General features: G+C 42.0%; 1 protein-coding gene across 3 annotated transcripts in view; it reads right to left on the bottom strand.

Annotated features, from left to right (window-relative positions):
- The window catches only part of LOC119574343 (SIN3-HDAC complex-associated factor-like), a 65,669-nt gene that overhangs the window by 25,503 nt on the left and 30,166 nt on the right, over nucleotides 1-10,000 (bottom strand). For 2 of the 3 annotated variants that reach the window (XM_037921544.1, XM_037921545.1), the window contains exon 2: nucleotides 3,937-4,008. The gene's annotated coding sequence lies outside the window, so the exon portion shown is untranslated. Of the gene's footprint in view, nucleotides 1-1,571; nucleotides 1,704-3,936; nucleotides 4,009-10,000 lie in introns of those variants that run through there. The other variant, XM_037921547.1, reaches the window with a different exon arrangement.

The raw sequence follows: 10,000 nt of genomic DNA, 5'->3' as shown, positions 1-10,000 counted from the left end.
ACCTTTCGACTGCGTTTTTAGTGATCACTTAATATGTAACAACTTTCTTAATCCCCAGCAACGAATCCTGTTTAAGGAAAAAAATAATATTATCATCTATTTGTTTATGGTCATTGACACCTACATATGCAAATTAACACAAACATATGCATAAATAAATACATACGTGCGCATATACATACATATGTATACACATAAATGTACATACACATAATAATACATACATATATACCTTACGGACAAAGCTGAGGTTATTGAACTCATTAGTTTTCCCAATTGCATCATTTGGTTCTGAGTGTTGGGTGCTGAAGATAGACAAGAAAAAGATCAATAGTTCTGAAATGTGGTGTTACAGACGAGTACTACGTATTAACTGGACAGAGAAGAAAACGAATGATGAAGTGCTGAGAAAAATAAATTGTAAAGACCGGCTGTTGGACATTTTGAACAAAAGGAAATTAAAGTTTATTGGTCATGTGATGAGAAGTAAAAGTATTGAGAAAAACTTGCTGACAGGGATGGTGATAGGAAACAGAGGAAGAGGCAAACCGAAGACAAGACTGAGCGACAACATCAAAGATATTTGCGGGCTGTCGATGGTACAAGTGGAAAGAAAAGCAAGATCGAGTTGAGTGGCGAAGGATGGTGGAGAGGTCCACGGCTGCTCAAACACGAGCATACCGTTATTGATGATGATATATATGTGTATGTATTCTTCTTCTTCTTAGCTTTATCCCATTCATAAAAGGTGTCGCCATTTGATCAGGTTCTGGCAGATATCTTTTACGGCCGGATGCCCTTCCTGACGCCAACCCTCTTTATTTACCCGGGCTTGAGACCGGCACTCACTTGGGCTGGATTGCCCACCCAGTGGTTAGGTAGGAACTTCATCGTATCTAGGTTCGATTTACCTAAAATTATTTAAATCAGCGCGAATGCTTATATACGCACATACGATGCGTATGTGCATGGATGAACCCACGCATTCGCATGCGTCGATTGGTGTGTGCACTTGTACTGATATCACATGTATATGTATATAAATATATATATACGTACATATTTATATACATATATATATTCATACATGTAAGTATATATATACATAAAAAAAAATATATATATATATATGTGTGTGTGTGTGTGTGTGTGTGTGTGTGTGTGTGTGTGTGTGTATGTGTGTGTGTGTGTATGTTATGTGTGTGTGTGTGTATGTTATGTGTGTGTGTGTATGTTATGTGTGTGTGTGTATGTTGTGTGTGTGTGTGTATGTTATGTGTGTGTGTGTATGTGGTGTGTATGGTGTGTGGTGTGTGTGTGTATGTGTGTGTTGTGTGTGTTGTGTGTGTGTGTGTGTGTGTGTTAATGTGTGTGTGTGTGTGTTGTGTGTAGTGTGTGTGTGGTATGTTGTGTGTGTGTGTGTGTGTGGTGTATGGTGTGTGTTGTGTGTATGTGTGTGTGTGTGTGTGTGTGTTGCTGTGTGGTGTGTATATGTGTGTGTGTGTGTGTGGTGTGGTGCGTGCGTGCGTGCGTGCGTGCGTGTGCGTGCGCGCTCTACAACTAAATCCTACCAGGAGTCCACGCCAAAGGAACTCTTCACAAGGTACGCTGGGTCTCCATGTTTCAGCCCTTTCAAGTATGACTTCCCTGCAAGACAAAGACGGCCGGTCCGAGGGTAACGGATGGCGGCGGGGCGGCGGCCGAGGTGGGCGAGACGAGCACAACGGGAAGCGTCGACATGTTTGCAGCGAGACGAATTTCGGTAAGCGATGACATCACCACCCGCTCACTCACAATTTCTCCTATCTATATCATATCTCTTCTTATCTCTCATGTGTTTAAACTGTTTACAGCGAACTCAAACTTTATCGCTATGTTTATTACTTCGCAATCTGATAAGGTACTAATCATGTAACATGTCCTGAACAAACCTGTCAAGCAGATTGGAACAGCATCTACGTGAGCGCGAATTGGAGGAGCAACGGAAAGGTGTTTGGGAATTGGATGACTGAAGAGGCAGGAGGAGGAAGGCGCAGGAGAGTCCGAGGCTCGGCCATGTGGGGCGGGACCATGCTGACCCTAGGACACCACGTGGCCATTTTCTTTGCCGCATGTGATCATTTATAATTTGTTTAAATATGACGGTGAGTTGATGATGCCATGAAATGACTGCACATTCCGGTATGAGACATGTGTACACCACGCTCATGGGATGAATGTCTACCCAGCTTGGGTTCTCACAGGAAATGCAGTAGGAAATACCTGATTCTGTTTCGGTATGCCCAGCCTCGGCACTAACGAACTCCTCACTTGACTCGAGGATTCCGGGCTGGAGGATTAGATCACTATTGTGCACTTCAAAAAGGTGACATGAACGCCACCATGAATGAAGCGGGTCATATACACAAGTGAGTCTGGACAGTAACTTGAGTGTGATATTAGCCAGCTGGCGTGTGTCCACCCTTCTTCACCTGGCGCAAGACATGCATCGCATCTGCTGTCTGCCGCACGTCTGACTCGCCAAAGCACCTGCAGAAAGCTCATCAACAAACCGCTCGTAATCATCGAGCCTAAATTAACTAAGACAGACATGCGACGGCAACATGTACTGTTCTCACTTCTCACTTATGGCAATGCTGCTGCTCACAATAGACGATGAAATGATGTCAAACGACAGGTGCACTTTATTCTCAAAATATCCATTTCATATGCCAATGGCAAAAATAGCCTCCCAGACTGGCTAGGTCTCTGCTGTTTTTAAGTAAGCTACCGCAGTTATATTTCTTATATCATCCCTACCACTGTTGTATGCCTTGTATTTATGTCTCTCATGTGTATCTCCGCATTCTCTTGTACAGTTCTCATGCATACGTATCATACATGCATGTTCATATAAAACACGCAAAATCACATGCGCGCGGGCGCGTGTACATACACATACATACATACATACACACACACACACACACACACACACACACACACACACACACACACACACACACACACACGTGTGTGTGTAATATGAACTGTACACTTGAGCTCCTCATTCACAACAAATGTAGGGACCTGCGAATACGGCATTTTCAACAGTCATTGTTTCCAGCGACATGCACCGCACAGAATGGCAGTGCTGAGTAACATTAGAGTCACTATACCACGTCCCCACGCTGATCTCGATGGACTAATTTTAAGGTACAAACAACATTCTTGGATCTTGATCAAAAATAGTTAGCGTGGTCCGGGGGGTATGGCATCCATTCGGGGCTCGCACGGCCTGCGCCGCACATGTCCTCGCTCAATATATAACTTCAGACCACGCTAACTGCTTTACATATGACAGTATTTCCATGCGCCTTTATCTTAGAACTGGCCAATACGAAGGCTGACCTGTTCTATCCATAATAAGCGGAGGCAAGAACAGTGGGATGAAGCCCTACTGGCTGGGCAAAGAGAGAATGGCTGCCTTTAAGATCTTTTTCTGGACACTATACAAGCAGCACAGATAATGGAGTTGTTTGAAGCAGGCTCGTTACGAGGGATGAGGAATTCTGCAGACAGAGTAGCTCCAATAGCTCTGAAATGTCACCGTTAAATGAAAACAGCTCGCAACGAAAGAATTCATGTCCGAGATACTACAGGAGAGACGGACACTACAAAACTCTCAAATAGTTGCACAATGAATTTGCAGGGAATATAAAATTGAATATATTCCGCACGCACGCGCGTGAACATGTGCGAGAGAAAAAGAGAGAGGGAGGGGGGAGGGGGAGGGGGAGGGAGGGAGAGAGAGAGAGAAAGAGAGAGAGAGAGAGAGAGAGAGAGAGAGAGAGAGAGAGAGAGAGAGAGAGAGAGAGAGAGAGAGAATGCCTTGTTTACATGTGAACAACATGCAGTTAACATGTGAGGACAAGTGGCGGCGGCAAAGAAACCTACCTGCCCTTTGTCTGGTCTGCTGGTATTTCCTTCTCTTCTCTCCCAATACCCGCCCTGTCCGCTACCCGGCCTCTGAAAGGAAAATCAGTCTGATTGAAGAAACTGGCCCAGAAGTTCTGTAATGGGTCACTGCTTAGTAAAACCAAAGATAATGTGAGATTGGGAGCGAGGGACGTTCCGTAGGATCAGTCACGCCCATAAATTTACGTAAACAGGACTAAGCAGTATACCGTCGACCACCGCCATAATAATGAGTTTATGTAAGGTTGTACGAATGGGGGCAAGGGCCACGCGCTGGACGACGAGACAGCAGTCAGTCATGTTCTAATGCAAAGGAAGGAACTGAGAACTAAACAATGAATTCTACATTGTTCGGTCGATATTTTAAATTGGAGGTGGTACGAACGGCAACACAGAACATGTAATCAAGGACATTTAGCGATTGTAAATATTACCCTCCCACCGGGGGTAATTAAGCTTTTGTGGATTCATGACGTCTTTAGGCAGATGGAGTAGGTGGCGAGTCACACGTGTACTGCAGGTGGTGAATAATATGCCAAACAACATCCAGGCATATGTGTAGTTCAGGTGGTGAGGGACGCACGTAGAGTAAGAGAGGTGAGGTAGAGCGCTACGTGCTGGTGCTGGAGAGAATCAATAGTAGAGTACGAGAGGCCCACGTAGGGGATTCCGTTTTATCTGGCTATATAACTACAATTCCGCACTGTGAATATTTACGTATACACGGATGTGGCAACTCGAGCTGCAGAGTAATTTGTTCAAAAGGTATATTCGTGTTAGATCAGGAAACTACATCAGGCATTGGAGAACATAACAGCATCAATGATTAAGTTTATTCTTATGCTGATACCAGAGATCATGGATAGACCATACATCTTATACACATCTTTACATTACACAAAATAGGGGGGATGGCTATAAAGGCCACCCAAATAAGACTGACCACTATAAAGTGTCCAAGCTCTTCCTGTTAACCTCTCTCTTCAGTCCTGTGAGGATTTCGGATGAGATATTAGCCAAGCATGAACCAAGAGATTTCAGCAGTTAATCATATCCCCCCCCCCCCCCTTTGTCTCTGTCTCTGTCTTGTCTCACTCATGTGTGTGTGTGTGTGTGTGTGTACAATGACCGTCGGTGGCTAGAAATGAGAAGTAAACTTGGCTGTAGTACAATTAAGACGTTAGCTCCCGTCCAACACGGTGGACATTGCCCCGGGCAAGAATTAGGAGGGTGGGGACTGGCCGAGGCTGAAATTTTATATATATATATATATATATATATATAAAATATATATATATATATATACATGTAAATTTTTATATCAGTATATATATATAATATTAGATATATAAGATATATATTATATATATATAATAAATATATATATTATATATATATATATATATATATATATATCTATATATTATATAGATATATATAATAATATATATATATATATATATATATATATATATATATATATATATATATATATAATATATATATATATATAATTATATATATATTAGATAATATCATATAATACATATAATATATATATATCATAAGTATCTAATATATATATAATACAATATAGATAATATATATATAATAATATAATATATATATACATATATATCTATACATATATATATATAATATACATATATAATAACATATAATATACTATATATACATACAAAATATACAGAAGATAATAATATATACATATATACATACATATATATATACATAGATATAGACACACAATATATAACATATATATATAATATATAACATATATATATCAGATATAAATATACATATAGAAGACAATATAATAGAAAGTATATAAATACATAATGAGATATATAGAGGATATAGATAGAGAGAAAGAGTATATATAGACATAGTATATACATATGGTAATAGAGATACAAGAGAGACATAGATAAAATATATACATATATAGAATAGATAGTAACAATATATACTAAAATAAATATATAGAAATAGATGATAACGAGAATAGAACATATTGACCCCCAAAATGAGATATACAAATTAGGTATATAAAAATGATACAGGAATTGTTTATAAAATTAACAATAAAGATATTTTTATTATATATTAATAATATATTATATATTTATCATATATAAATATATATAATATATTATATATATATATAATATATTAAATATATAAAATAGAAAACAAAAATACGAGTTTGACGAGAGAGAGGAGAGAGAGAGGAGAGAGGGGACGAAAAATAATAGAGAGAAAGAGAGAAAACGAGAGAGAAAAAAAGAGAGAAAAAAATTTGAGAGACAGAGAATGAGATGGGAGAGAAGAGAGGAGAGATGAGAGAAAGAGAGAGAGAGGAATGAGAGAAAAGAGAGAGAGAGAGACTGAGAGAGAGACGAGAGGAGAGAGAGAAGAGAGAGAGAGGAGAGAGAGAGACGAGAGAAAATGAGAGAGGGAGAGAAAACCGAAGAGAATTAGAGAGAGGAGAGAGAGACGAAAGAAAGAGAGAGAAGAGAATGAGAGAGAGAGAGAGAATGAGAGAGAGAGAGAGAATGAGAGAGAAAGAAAGAGAGAAAGAGAAAGAGAGAAAGAGAAAGTGAAAGAGAAAGAGAGAGAGAGAATGTGAGAAAGAAAGAGAGAGAGAGAAGTGAGAAAGAGAGGAGAGAGAGAGAGAGGAGAGAGAGAGAGAGGGGGAGATGAGAGAGAGAGAGAGGAAAGGTGGGGGGTGGGTGGGAGGGGAGGGGGGGGTGTGTGTGTTGGGTGGAGGGTGTGAGAGAGAGAGAGAGAGAGAGAAGAGAGAGAGAAAAGGAAAGAGAGGAAAGAGGAGATAGAGGAGAGAGAGAGAATAGGGAGAGAGAGAGTATAGGGAGAGAGAGAGAGAGGAGGAGAGGGAGAGAGAGAGAGGAAGGAGAGAAGGAGAGGAGAGAGAGGAGAAGAGAGAGAGGAGAGAGAGAAGAGAGGAGAGAAAGAGGGGAGAGAGAAAGAGAGAGAGAGGAGAAGAGAGGAAAAGAAAAAGGGAAAGAGAGAGGAGAGAGATGAGAGAAGAGAGAGAGATGGTTGGAAGAGAGAGGAGCGAGAAATGGAAAAAAAGAAAGAAAGACAGAAAGAGAGAGAAAGAGGAAAGAGAGAGAGAGGGGGAGAGAGAGAGATGAGAGAGACCGAGGAGAGAGAGGAGAGTAGAGAGGAGAGAGAGAGACGAGAGAGAGAGGAGAGGGGAGAGGAGAGAGAGAGGAGAGAGAGGAGAAAGAGAAAAAAGAAGAGAGGAAAGAGGGAAGGAGAGAGAAGAGAGAGAGAGAACGAGAGAAGAGAGAGAGAGAGAAGAGAGGAGAAGAAGGAGAAGAGAGAGAGAGGGGGAGGAGGGGAGAGAGAGAGAGAGGAGAGAGAAGAGAGGAGAGGGGGAAAGGGAGGAAGAGGAGGGAAAGGAAAAGGGGAGAAAAGAAGAGGAGAGGGAGGAAGGAGAGAGAGAGAAAAGGGGAAAGAGAGGAGATAACGAGGAGAGAGAGGGAAATAAAGGAGAAGAGAGAGAAAAACGAGAAAAAGGGAGAGAGAAAAAGGAGAAAGAGAGAGAAATAACGAGAGAAGGGAGAGGAAATAACGAGAGGAGGAGAGGAGAGAGAGAGAGAGAAAAGAGGAGGGAGGAGAGAGAGAGCGAGAGAGAGAGAGGGGGGGGGGGGGGGGGGGGAAAGGAAGGAGAGAGAAAAAAGAGGGAGGAGGGAAGGAGGGGAAGAGGGGACAGGGGGAGGGAGGGAGGGGAAGGAGAGAGAGAGATGAGGGAGGGAGGGAGGGAGGGAAGGAGAGGAGAGAGACAGAGGGAGGAAGGGAGGGAGGGGGAAGGAAAAGAGAGAGAGAAAGGGGGAAGGGAGGGGGGGAAAGGGAAGAGAGAGAGAGAGAGACAGAGGGAGGGAGGGAGGGAAGGAGAGAGAAACAGAGGGAGGGAAGGAGAGAGAGAGACGAGGGAGGGAGGGAAGGAGAGGAGAAGAGGGAAGGGAGGAAGGAGAGGAGAGTGGGAGAGATAGCGTCTAAAAAGAAAAAGAATGGAAAATTAGCGTGAGTCCGAGTTCTATCTTCCCAGGAAGCTGTGTGTATCATGTAATAGTTACTTTAATAAAAAACATTTCTTAATAATAATCCGCATGGAAAGAGTTATGGCTTGGCAGCCTTAGAGAGATCTGGCAATTTACTAACCAAAAAATCCAGAGCTTAACAGAAGGAATTTCCCTGGTGAATCACCGCAAGAATCCCTGCGAATCCGATTTAAATCATATCACGATCGTCCAAGGGTATCGTGGGATATGCCAGAATAGTCAGGTGAATGAGCTGGGGAGAATAGTCGGCACCCAGTATAGCGGACCTCGGGAACATCAGAGTTCATCCTGGGACCATGAGCCGGGAAATGACTCAGCGGTAAATACCAGAGAAACTCTAATCTTAAAAAAGGAGAAAATCCCCCCCCCCCCGCCATACACTGTTTCTCCGCCGCCTTGCTGTGCTTGGGGACCTGATAGAATTGCAAGAAAAGGGGGAAATGAAAGCGCCCAGCAGTCCGCCAGCACACACACGATTAATTCTTCAGTTGGAAAGGCCGACTGCCCATAGACAATAACTACTTACATCGTCAAAAATGTTTTACATTTGGATTGTAATACTCTGACCAAAATTAAAGAGTTATAATAGGTGTATCAGCACACGAGAAAACAAGATTGGGGGAAATATAATAACAAAGATATTCCAAAATTATGAATCCCTGATATTTACTTAAAACTATCAAATGTGAAATCCATAATATATGCGAATATGCATACTGATAGCATGGAATCGATGATCTGTCTGTCTACTCTCAATCCGTCATTAGCTTGCTATTGTGTAAATATCAGCCAGATGACGTCGTAGCAGATGAATATCAGTTGGAAAGCGGAGAGCTGGAATCCGCTGCGGGTTGCCTTGTCCTGATCCCGTGTTCGAGTTTCCGGTTGCCGCAGTCTTTACAACGGTTCGCGAGCGCTCGCCAGAGGTCAATGCATCATTGAGGCATACCACGGAGCCTCTCAGTTAACAGCACACAACTATAATAGATTTCACATTGAGTACGCAATAATCTCGAGAAAGGATAAACACCTAGTTTTCCAAACGGATAACAAAATGCATGCACTTTACTTTATATAATAAGCCTTGTTCAATTCTGACAGAAAAGCAGTCCTAAAAATAAGACGGAGGGACAACAGCCAAAACGATGACTGACCCTTTGCTTGTTTACAATTGTTATTTTAATACTGTACAAATATAAGTGAAATTTCTTTCTCAAATAAACGTACGTGTGTGTGTGTGTGTGTGTGTGTGTGTGTGTGTGTGTGTGTGTGTGTGTGTGTGTGTGTGTGTGTGTGTGTGTGGTGTGTGTTGAGTGTGTTTAAGGGGGAGAGAGAGGAGAGAGAGAGGAATGAGAGAGAGCATGAGAGCGAGAATGGAGGAGAGAGGAGAGAGAGAGAGAGGAGAAGAGAGAGAGAATGAGAGAGAGAATGAGAGAGAGAATGGAGGGAGAGAGGAGGAGAGAGAAAAGAGAGAGAGAGAGAGAGAGAATAATTTTCACAGTCGAGTTTTGCAAAATGTAAAGCAAAGCACAGGACTCCATTTTAGCTGTTGTCTGCTAGACTGGGGTGAGGTCTTGCTGGACCTAAGGTCAGCGACCTTACCCAACGCGAGTTGACGGTTAGAAGAGAATTGTAGACTAAATTGATGAGATAAAACATTTCAATTTCTTACATTTCAGGCATGTAGTTTCCCAATTACAAATAACACTTCCATTTAAAACATCTAAAATCTGTATTTATCACAATATATGGTTTCCATATCACCTTGTGTAAGTAATAATAACCGATCAAGTGTTGAGGTCAGTGTCAAGACCAAGGTCTATGTAGACCTTGGTCAATACCACTGTACCGCGAATGCACATCGGTAGTTTGTTTTGGTGGCGCTGGCTGAGTGGCGCGGAGGAGTAGGAGGAGGAGGAGGGTGGAGGAGG

The sequence above is a fragment of the Penaeus monodon genome, chromosome 6 (assembly GCF_015228065.2).
Source record: "Penaeus monodon isolate SGIC_2016 chromosome 6, NSTDA_Pmon_1, whole genome shotgun sequence".
In the NCBI taxonomy this organism is placed as follows: domain Eukaryota; kingdom Metazoa; phylum Arthropoda; class Malacostraca; order Decapoda; family Penaeidae; genus Penaeus; species Penaeus monodon.
The sequence above is the reverse complement of the archived record's forward strand: the minus strand, read 5'-3'. Positions and strand labels throughout refer to the sequence as shown.